Source organism: Marmota monax, unplaced genomic scaffold (genome assembly GCF_021218885.2).
Source record: "Marmota monax isolate L192 unplaced genomic scaffold, Marmota_monax_Labrador192_F-V1.1 WCK01_AAM20220418_F8-fsc00320, whole genome shotgun sequence".
Taxonomy (NCBI): Eukaryota; Metazoa; Chordata; class Mammalia; order Rodentia; family Sciuridae; genus Marmota; species Marmota monax.
The window spans coordinates 28,936-40,506 of NW_026694783.1; the positions used below are offsets into that span (position 1 = coordinate 28,936).

At 49.6% G+C, this 11,571-nt stretch overlaps 1 non-coding gene across 1 annotated transcript; it reads right to left on the bottom strand.

Annotated features, from left to right (window-relative positions):
• Positions 1 to 7,381: 7,381 nt before the first annotated feature.
• LOC124079963 (U1 spliceosomal RNA) lies at positions 7,382 to 7,544 on the bottom strand. The gene has a single exon (XR_006847543.1). It is a non-coding gene; the product is annotated as a U1 spliceosomal RNA (small nuclear RNA).
• Between the last annotated feature and the right edge of the window lie 4,027 nt (positions 7,545 to 11,571).

Consider the following 11,571-nt stretch of genomic DNA (forward strand, 5'->3'; position numbering starts at 1 on the left):
AAACATGCATCTGCCATAGGACCCAGGAATTGCATTCCAGTATTTATCACAGAGAGATAAGCACTTATGTTCACACAAATACCTGTGTATTATAGTTCAGAGCAACTTTATTCTTAATATCTCCCAAAAAGAGAAAAATCTGGATAACCTTTTCTAGGTGAATAGGTAGACAAATTTATCTGCAGCAAGGCAAAGTGTGCAGCTTCTGAAATACAAAAAGAACAACTTGTTGATGCAGCAACTGGAATGACTCTCCAGAGAAATTCACTAAGTGAAAAACAGTAGTTCCAAGGGCTTTCTATAGGATTCCCTTCACCTACCATTGATTAAATGAATAAGTTACAGGAATGGAAACTGATCAGTGGTAGCCAGAGGTTAAAGAGGAAAGGAGAGGCGGTCCTGAAGAGAGCCATTAAAAAGGTGATGGATTTTTGTGGTGATGAAGACTTTGTGTAACTTGGTTGTGCCAATGGCTATATCCTGGTTCTATGGTATAAGCATGTCTAACTCCCACCACACCATTTTGCAAATATTACCATGAAGTTACAATTGGAGCAAACTGGGAAAGAAGCCACAGGGGATCTCTCTTATGAGTTCTTAAGATTATATCTGAATTACATTTAAAATGCATTTGCCAAATAAAATATAAGTATATTTCTCTTTGTTTTGACCTTTGTTTAGAAAACACTAAGGTTATGCGCAGGCCCTGGGTTCCATCCACAGCCCAATAAATAAATAAATAAACAAGAAAGAAGACACTAAGGCTAAAACTATTTTCCTGAAATAGGTTCAATAAAATAGTTTTTGCACTTTGTCTTGAAGGAAATGTTGAACACGATCCTTACTCTTGAAAACGGTCCACAATTTCTTCTTTTCTTTTCCTTTTTCAAAAGTATGGTGAACAAAACTGCTGCAAATTCTGTGTTTGGTCTGGGTTCTTCAGAGAACAAACCCAAGAAGGTCCAAATATGATATGTATAGAGAAACTTACTGAAAGGAAATGGCTCACATGATTATGGAGACCAAAAGTCCTAGATGAGAAGTCAGCCAGCTGGAGATCCAGGAGAAGTGATGGCCAAGTTCAAGTCCTCTTATGGCTTGGAGATGGGGAATCCCCAAAGCTCCTGTGTGAGCAGGAGATGGAATGATCAGATCACGAGAGCTGTAACCTGCATTCATCATTTGATGACAAGAGAAGAGAGAGACAAATTCCTTGTTCATTAACTACACGAAGTATGTAAAATCCAAGAGTTCAAATATTGAGGAGAGCTGAGGAAAGACATCCAACAGCCCTCAGGTACCTGTTACAGGCGGCAGGATTCTCTTGGCGCCAATCATGTGGACTGGATGGGCTAATTTTAAAGCCATGTCTACTTCTGTTAAAGAAAAATAGACACTTATCTGGATGCTAATTCATTGCATTGTACAGGAGGGAGCACTGGCGCTGTCATGTACCCAAACCCATATTTATGAAGAAGAGAGGAATGGTGAGGAGGAAAACCATGGCTAGAAGCACCAAGATATTCCTCCTGTTGTAGCTGGGATCTGGGTTAAACTCCTGGTCCCCAGGGCAGCAACGTTCAGACGTGGGGCTTTTGAGAAGCAACTGGATCACGAGGGCTCTGGTTAATCCATTGGTAGGTCCAGGATTAAATGGACATTGGGAGGTGGCGGAACCAGGAGTTAGCCAGAGAAGCATGCCCTGGAAGGGTATGTTTTGTCTCTGACCCTTCTTAATACTCTCATTCTTTCCGCTTCCCAGCAACCTTGGGGTGAAGAGTTCTGCTCTGTCAAGCGTTTCACACTGGGATGGCCTTCTTCCTCACCATAAGCCAACAATGATGGGCCCAAGCAACTATGAACTGGAACCTCTGAAACTCGGAGGCAAAGATAAATGTCTCCTTCTCTAAGTTGATTTCTCAGGTATTTTGTCAGAGCAATGTAAAACTGACTAACACACTTCCTTTGGATAGGTGGCCTGTCAGAAAGCTGTGGTCACTTGGGCAGAGTGCTCCAGCCCTGACTAGGCCACCACAGAAAACAACTAGTTATTGGAGGACTTTAAAGCATCCAGGAAGTTCAGCTATTCAGAAAACGCGATGGAATGTGTGTATGTGTCATGTCGACTGGGACCTTCTGATGGAAAGCCCGTTGGCTAAGCACTGCACCTACTAGACTCTCATAGTGATAGCACACACTAAGGAAGACAGGCTTAAAAAATAAAAAATAAAAAATAAAAAAAAAAGAGGATCGAAAATCTGATGAGGCGGCAATAGTATAGACAGAGCAATCCCCAAATCCAAATCCAGGATCCCAGTGGAGACAGGATACTGATGAGAAGGGTTCTCAGGTTGCTGATGAAAGGGTTCGCCTTGGTCGTCCTGGCCTCCTGTCCCTGGGAATTCAATGTCTAAGTGTCTCAGGTGCCAGACCGCTATGCCATCAGATATTGTAGGAAGGCCTGGTGGCATGACTGTGGCAGGAGGAGGTCGTGCTCTGTAAGTGTCCCGCTGCGTGAGAGCAGGAAGGAGGCTAAAAGAAGTCGCTGGCGTCCCTAGGTGTGCTAGGACCACCAGCCTTCCGGTTAACAGCCAAACGCGCTAACCGATTGCGCCACAGAGACACATACCTGAGTCCCCTCTCTAGGTGGTGGGGAGGAACGACGACGCGCCCTAGGGTTTGCAGGGCGCCCGACCAAGTTCCAAAGCCAAGAGCATCCAGGGATTCACAGCGTGAATCGCGGTGTTTGACGCCTTGGAGACTTGGCGACTGCGGGATTTCGAGCCAGAAGGGCCGCGGAAAGGCCCTGGCCCGGCCCTAAGTCACCCCGTCTCAGGAGTCGCAGCCCGGGGAGACGCCGGGTGGGTCCCAGCGGTGGCCTTGTCTGTTCTTTGCGCCAGGATCACCCTGGGAAAGTCCTGTGCCCACACGACCGGCCGCTCGCCCCTGCATTTCGGATTTCTGTGTGCATCGGTGGGGCTCCACGAGGCAGAGGTCGACGACGTGGTCCTGGGTCCCCTCGCCGACTCCCGGACTCGGCCCTCCTCGGGCGCTCCCTTAGGACTTGCTGGATTAAGCCATGGACGTCGTCACGTAGGAGTCCCCCCGAAGAACCCGAGGGCGGATTTCCCAGAGTTCGGCAAAGGCGAGGTTCTTGTTAGAAGGCTCCCCTCGCGGTGGTCTCCTGGTAACCCCGGGAGGCCGGGAAGCCCTGCGCACGGCCTGCGCGGTCCCAGCCGGAGCTCCCGGGGCTGGGGTGGGCGAGTGGCCGCGCCGGGAGCGGGTGGCCTCAGAGGAGGCGGCCAGCGGGGAGCGGCGGCGTGGCGCTGCACCCCGCGACGGGAGTGGGCCGAGGTGCACGTCGACGCGCCTAGGGCCGACGCTCCGAGGAATCGGTTCCCACCGCAGCCGAGAGAGAAGAAAGGGGAAAGCAGAGGCGGGAACGCGCGGTAAAGGCGACGACCTGCGGCCGTCCCCGCAGAGCTGTCGCCTATTCCAGCTCCTCGGCCTGGACAGGACGCGGAGGAGTCTCGCCTCCCACGAGGGAGACCCGGGTTCGATTCCCGGCCAATGCACGCCTTTTCTTGGCGCAGCTCGGAGCCCCGCTTTCGCCTTCCCTCCCCTGGTCTCCAGCAAACCCTGGGCAGGAAAGACCACAAAGACCACGACCTCAGGGTCATTTCCCAATTGCCACACAGGACGGGACCTCGGCAGGCACAGGCTGACTACGCAGTGTCGGTTTGCCTGTCCTCCGCTCCCTCCCGTCTGTGCTCTGCAAACCCGCGCCACCCTTTTTCCTCGGATCTGGAGGCTCCTGCGCACAGATTCACTTCCTGCACTTGGACAGGGCACTGGACAGATGACTGGGCCCCTTTTCCTTGCAGAAGGGGACCCGGAAGGGAACGCCCGATGGCAGGGCCACGGGACCGGGAGGCGCGGAGCCCAGACCCACTCGCTTCGCGGGTTCTTCGCGGGGCCGCCGCCGGCCGGACAGCCGCCCCTGTGCCTGGTGGCCACGATCAAAGTCAGTCCGCGGCGTCTGGGCAAAGTTCAGGGTGGCCCAGGAGCGCGGCGAGGGGGACGCCCTTCTAACCCTCCTGCTTTCGCCCCCCGACGGGCGCCCTGCCTTCTGCGCAGAGTTTGGATCCCCTGGGGCTCTGCAGCCCAGCTCCACCCCCCCGCACGGCCTCGGGCGGCGTGGGATTGGAGGAGGAGCCCGGGACGAGCCAAGCTGCGTCCTGTCTGTGGACCCCGCCTGTTTTCACGCGCTCTTCGCAGCCAGTCCAAGTGCTGCCCACTCCAGCGCACTGGCCAAGGGCCAGCGGTCCTTTACTCTCACGAAAAGGCCTCGGGAAGAGCTCAGAGGGAGACGCCAGCGACAACAGAACTGAGTAGAATTGGCTCCAGTCTCCGGGGAAGCTCTCCTGCCCTGTTCCTCCTGCCCCCCCCCCTCCTCCTCCTCCTGCGCCAGCCCCCTGTTCCCCTCCTCCTGCCCTGCTCCTCCTGCCCCTGATCCTTCTCCTCCTCTTCCTCCTGCCCTGGTTCCCCCTCTCCCTCCTCCTCCTCCTCCTCCTCCTCCTCCTCCTCCTCCTCCCCTCCTCCTCTTCCCTCTTCTCCTGTACATCCTCCACCCCCTCCTCAAAAGTCCTGCAGGCTCCGTTTCCTTCTTGCTCCTAACTCCCTCCAGGGTTGATTCTGAAAACCTGGGCAGCAACCCAGATTATTTCAACACCCCGGTCATTTGTTGATTTTGGTACTGAACTAGAACTTGCCTCATAAAATAGTTAAGTTGTCCCTTGATCTAAATTTTCTGGAAGAAATTGTACAGGGAATTGGTATCACACACACACACACACACACACACACACACACCGGTCTCTCTCTCTCTCTCTCTCTCTCTCTCTCTCTCTCTCTCTCTCTCTGTCCTGTCCTATTTTGTTAGAGTCTGTAAACAAGTCAAAATAACACCTGACATTTTGCCAGGGGAATGTTAGAGTTCGAGTAGAATTAATTAAAAAATAAAAAACTACCTAGACTTGGTGCTTTGTTTACAAGATTTTGAGCTGTTGATTCCAGTTTTAAATACATGAATACTTAAGTAGACTATGTCTCCTTTTGTGTATACTGGTTTGATTCTATTGATAAATTTCTATAGATTGTATTTATATTGTTAGTCCAAAATATTTAATTTCTCTTGAAATGTTATTTTGATGCATCTGTTATACTTCAATGTGGTTTTAATCACCCAATTCGGGGTCTCCAGCTGTCTTTCTGTTAGTGATTATTTGTTGAGCTCCGTTGTGTATGGTTTTTCTTCAAAAATACAAACTCATTCAAATGTTGTGAAAGCAGAAGTGAAAGGAAAGTGACCACGACACTCAGAACAACCAAGAGGTCTTTATTGTGGTGGTGTCTGATTGACAGGGGAGAGAGAGAGAGAGAGAAAGGGGGAGAGGGAGGGGGGCAGGGGTCAGATGTGTATTTCCATTTCACCAGAGGGATGGGGCCTGAGTGTTCACCCTTGAGTGGGAGCTGAGTGTTCACCCCTGAGTGGGAGCTGAGTGTTCATCCTTGAGTGGGGCTGGGTGCTCACCCTTGAGTGGGCCTGAGTGCTCAGCCTTGAGGCAAACAAGCGATAAGGAAGCAGACAGACAGGGGTCCAGTGTCCAGCCCACTCTGCAGCTAACAAGAAGCCTATGCACTTTTCTTTTGTATTTCATAATTAAGGGAGAGAACTTAGCTTGGAGATTGTTTCCTTCCAGCCTAGGTTTAATGCAGGCTGCACTAGATCATCACATTTGAGTCATGCAACAAATCCACGAAGTACTTAATATTCTTTTTTCATAAGACATTTGCAAAATTGAGGCATAACACACTCATAGAGCCAGCCCACGGGCCACTGGTGGATCTAGGACCAAAAGAATGAGCTTCCCAAAGGGAGACAAAACCTAATGCTTTTGTAGTAATGTCAGTTTGTCTGACACTATCCAAGTGAGGCAGGAGAAAGGGTAAAAATGGGCAGGTAGGAGAGTTGGACTCCTTCAGGTCAGGTTTTTATTCAGCAGGGCTGAGAAACTACAGACACAAGGTAGGCTTCATCCAGGCCAGGCCTACTTCTGGGTTAGCAGAGAAAAATGAAACCAAAACAAACTAACTGGTAAGACACCTGCTGTCTGGTCCCAGACCCCCATCACAAAGGGACACAGAGTAACCTGACTGGATCAAAGAACAGGTGAGGAGGCCATGGACACGGAATGCCTTACTCAGGATTGGGTGGGGGCTAGCTCAAATAGCTCGTGTAGATTCTCATAAACCACTAGATAATAGCCATTTTCTGGTATGCCTCTCTTGGGACCCCCTCCCTTTGTGAGCTCCATCTTCTTTCTACTACTCAATAAATCCTGTTACTTTGCTGTCACCCCCCCCCCCCGCCCGCCCGCCCAGTGGATTTCATTCTTCAAATTCCTAAGACTCTAGGGAACCCAATCCCACACTCTGTGCTACTCCCGCCCAGTGGCTGCATTGGAAGGCTGCTTTTGTTCAGAAGCTCCTCCATCAAGGATCTAGAGCCTTAGTAGTGAAAACAGCCTTGAGAAAAGGAAATTCCTAGACACTTTAAAACTCCAGTATTCTCAGTAAGGCGCTAAGAGTTGACCTGTCGTGGTCCAGGAATCTTATATGAGGAAGGAAACCTCCACGCTGTTGGAGAGAAGCGAAGGCTTTTCATCAAACTAGATCAGTCTGTAGACCTCCAGACCTGTACTTGCAGTGTTCTGAATACTCCGCTGGTAACCCCGTGCATCTAGGTTTGGGGTGGTGGTGTTATTATTTTTTTTTGGGGGGGGGGAATGTGGAGAGAGAGCCGCGCTCCACCTTAATCCACTTGGGTGTCTTATCAGGACCATCTGGGAGCTTGAAGGTCTTGGAATTAATCCCAGAGGTACCAAGGGAAGGGGACCAGTGTGGTAGAGAACGCGCCTTGGAAGAGTGTCCTCCATTGGGCCAGGTAATTTCTATTCAATAGAACTGCAAAAACCAATAGGAAAATGAGATCGTCAGTCATTTACGAGAGAGAACGACCAACCGACAGCAGCCAGCACATACCACTGGGGATTTTCTTCAGAACAGTTGGTCAACCCAGACCCACCTTCAGTAAATGGGAGGAAAGATGGGGTGTGTAGAAAACTGCTTGCAGAAAAGTATCTCCTTTGGTAGGAAAAACCCTTTTACAACTCAAAACTAAACGACACTCTCCTTCGCTTGCTAGAAAGCAATTTTCAAGCTCAATGTTCTAGCAAAATTTCACGAAGGACAACGGAAGTTACACTGCACACTACACAACATCTTAAGCGCTGAGATCTGCTTTTAAGCAACAAACTTGCCAGGGAGAGCGCGAACGCAGTCCCCGCTACCACAAATTATGCAGTCGAGTTTCCCACATTTGGGGAAATCGCAGGGGTCAGCCCCTCCGCAGTGCAATGGAGAAGCCTCGCCCTGGGAAAACCACCTTCCTGATCATGGTATCCCCCCTGCCAGGTAAGTATGACTCGCTCGCCTGCCCTCGCAGCACAGCCTCCCTCGCCCTCCACTGTACACACACGGTCACTGCAAGCCGCAATCCCGGGCCTCCTTCGTCCTCACGCACAGCGAGTGTACCCTGCTTAGAGCCGTGCGCTTGCTCCCACAGCACAGCAAGTGGATGGCCTTTGTGCTGCAGGTGCCCGCTCAGCAGCCCCCGCGCCCTCTTATCTACATACGCCCGCCCCTGTGATGACGTCACAGAAGGAGCCCCGCCCCGGACCTGCGCCTCGCCTTCGGTCCCTCGGCCGCTCCCTGCCCTCAGCGGTCCACTCGGCCGAACCGCGCCCCCGCAGCCGCTGCGGGAAGTGCACGGCCGCTCCCTCCTTAACTCGCCTCCCGCCGGGGGCTCGGGCGGTGCGCGGCGCCCCTTCTCCCCGAACGTGGGTTCGTTGTAATAGAACTTCTCTCCCCAACCCCGACCTGCGCCCGAGGATGTGAAGGAGAAATGGCTCCCTGGCACCGCCCCTCCTCGGTGACCCTTTGTCTCTTCCCGGCGGGCCCGGGTCCGGTGGCCCAGGACCGAGGAAGTCCACTCGTGTCGGACAGGACTTCCCCTGGGCAGTGGAAACGTGGAAAGGCCAAGAAGGAAAACGAGGCGGTGCAGCAATCCCCGCTCAGCAGGGGAACTGGCCACCGAGGCAGGGACCGCGGCTTAGAGGGAGATGGGAGGCCCTCCGAGGGACCCCACAAAGGACCCCGGCCCCAGCCCTGTCGGCGGACCCTCCTGCGCTGAGAAGGCGGCGGCCACCACCCCCGAGAAAGCCCGGGGCGCTCTCAGCACGACGCGTCAGCTCCGCCGGGGGAGCGCCTCGCACTCGGAGGGTGGACGGCTGGGCCTTTGCTCCGAGGACACGCTGCTTTTATTCCAGGCGGTCAAGAGCCGACCAGTGACCGCCTAGAATAAAAGCAGCCTGGCTCCCACGTGTCCCCCTGGACACCGAAGGTCGCGGTGACAGCCGCTGTGGAGGTGACTCCGGGAAATCTCACTCCGGGTCCGAGCTGGGCACAAAGCCGGACCCCTCCAGCGAGCGCTGGCGTGGAGGTCCTCGCCCGCGGTCTGCAGGCCTCTGTGCACAGCCAGCTGGGCTCCAGGGAGAGGATGCGTCCGACCACCGCAGGGTGGGAAGGCGACTTCCTTCTCGCTGGCAGAGGAGCCTGGAGCCTGGCGGACCCCATCACTGCGCAGAGCGTTCTGCAGGTGCGAGACACGTGGTTTCTACAGCTCGCAATCTGCAGCTCCCTTGAGGAGCAAGCCTACCCTACATTGAGGGGTTTCCTGCAAGCAGATCACTGCTGCGCAGAGAGGAGGACTGTACTCTCCCTTCGAAATCCCCTGCCTTAGAAAAGTGATGAAACTTAAACAAAATCATCATGTTAGTCAGCTTTTAGGATCTGTGATGGTTTCAGTCCATGGTCAGTGGATTTTTTTTTTTTAACCTGAAGAACATCTTTATATGTTTCTCTTTCTCTTCCAATCTTTTTTTTTTTTTTTTTTTTTTAAGTACTGGGGTTTCAACCCAGGGGCACTCAACCACTGACCCACATCCCCAGCCCTTTTTTTGCATTATATTTAGAGACAGTGTTGCCTAGTACCTGGCTAAATTGCTGAGGCTGCCTTTGAACTTGCAATCCTCCTGTCTCACCCTCCCCAGACACTGGGATTACAGGCCTGCATTACTGCATCCAGATTTCATTCACTTATTTTTTTTTCTTTTGTTTTTCCTCCTCCTCCTCCTCCTCCTCCTCCTCTTGACAGGTCTTTATTTATATGTGGTGCTGAGAATGGAACCCAGTGCCTCACACATGCCAGGCAAGTGTGCTACCGCTGAGCCCCAGCCCGGCCCCTCATTCACTTCTTGAAGAACACTTGAATTGCTTCCAGTTTGGGGACTATCACAAAGAAAGCTATTAACAAGAAATCCTTTTTGTGGACACGTTTTATAAATCCCATTTTAAATTTATTTTTAATGCTAACTTAGTTTGTGAATGGATATTTTATTCATACACACAAAATTCATTTGAATATTATGAAACCCCAAGGTGGAAGTCTATTCACTTTTCTTTCTTTTTGCTTTTTAAATTTTGTTCATTTTAGTTATGCATGACATGTCAGTATGCATTTGGATATATCATACATACATGGAGTATAACTTTCCATTCTTGTGGTTGCATGTGACATGGGGTTTCACTGGTCCAGTGTACATATATGAACATAGGAAAGTTATGACCAATTCATTCTGCTCTCTTTCCTATTCCCATTCCCCCTTCACTTCCCCCACCTACCCCTGTCCAACCCAGTGAACCTCCACTCCTCTCCCAACCCACCCTGCCTATTGTGAGTCAGCATCTGCATATAAGATGTTTGGGGGGGGGTTGGCTTATTTCACTTAGCATGATAGCCTCCAGTTTTATCAGCAAATGCCATAATTTCATTCTTCTTTAAAACTGAGTAATATTCCATTGTGTATATGTATCACATTTTCTTTATTGATTCATCTCTTTAAAGGCACCTAGGTTGGTTCCATAGCTGTTGTGAATTGAGCTGCTATGAAGATTGATGTGGCTGCATTGCTATAATAGGCTGATTTTAAGTCCTTTGTGTATATGCAGAGGAGTGGGATAACAATGTCAAATGGTGATTCCATTCCATGTTTTCCGAGGAATCTCCACACTCTTTCCAGAGCCCTTGAACCAATTTGCAGTCCCACCAGCAGTGTATGAATGTACCTTTTCCCCCACATCCTCGCCAACACTTATTGTTACTTGTATTCTTGATAATTGCCATTCTGACTACAGCAAGATGGACTCTCAGTGTCATTTCCATTTTCATTTCTCTAATTGCTAGAGATCTTGACCATTTTTCATATATTTATCACCCATTTGTATGTCTTCTTCTGGGAAGTGTCTGTTCAGTTCCTTTGCCCCATTTATTGATTAGGTTATTCATTTTTTATGTTGTTTTTTATATATATCCTGGAGATTACTGCTCTATCTGAGGTGCATATGGCTCATTCTATAGGCTCTCTCTTCAGGTTCTTAATTTTTCCTTTGCTGTGAGAAAGTTCTTTAGTTTGATACCATCCCATTTATTGATACTTGATTTTACTTCTTGTGCTTTAGGAGTCTTGTTGAAGAAGTTGGTTCCTAAGCTGATATGATGGAAACTTGGGTCTACATTTTCTTCTAGCACATGCAGGGTGACTGGTCTAATACCTAGGTCCTTGATCTACTTGGGTTGAGTTTTGTGCAGGGTGAGAGACAGGGGTCTCATTTCATTGTATTACATATGGATTTCCAGTTTTCCCAGCACCATTTGTTGAAGAGGCTGTCTTTTCTCCAATGTATGTTTATGGTGCCTTTGTCTAGTGTGAGATAACTGTATTTATGTGGGTTTCTCCCTGTGTCTTCTATTCTGTACCTTTGGTCTTCAGTTCTGTTTTGGTTCCAATACCATGCTGTTTTTGTTACTATAGCTCTGTGGTATGATTTCCTAAGGTCTCTTTCATTCAATTCATCGATTGATGTATTGCTTTACTTTTCTTGATGAGGATTGCTTTGGCTATTCTGGGCCTATTATTTTTCCAAATGAATTTCATGACTATTTTTTCTATTTCTGTTAAGAACATCATTGGAATTTTAATAGGAATTGCATTAAATCTGTCATGCTTTTGATAGTATGGCCATTTTGACAATATTAATTCTGCCTATCTGAGGGCCTGGGAGATCTTTCCATCTTCGAAAGTGTTCAATGTATTTCTCTAGTGTTCTGTGGTTTTCATTGTAGAGTTCTTTCACCTCTTTTGTTGATGTGGCTGCATTACTATAATAGTAATATATAATATTATTCCCAAATATTTTATTTTCTTTGAGGCTACTGTGAATGGGATAGTTTTCCTAATGTCTCTTTCAGTCAATTCATTGACTGATGTACAGGGATACAATTGATTTATGGGTGTTCATTTTATTTCCTGCTACTTTGCTGCATTCATT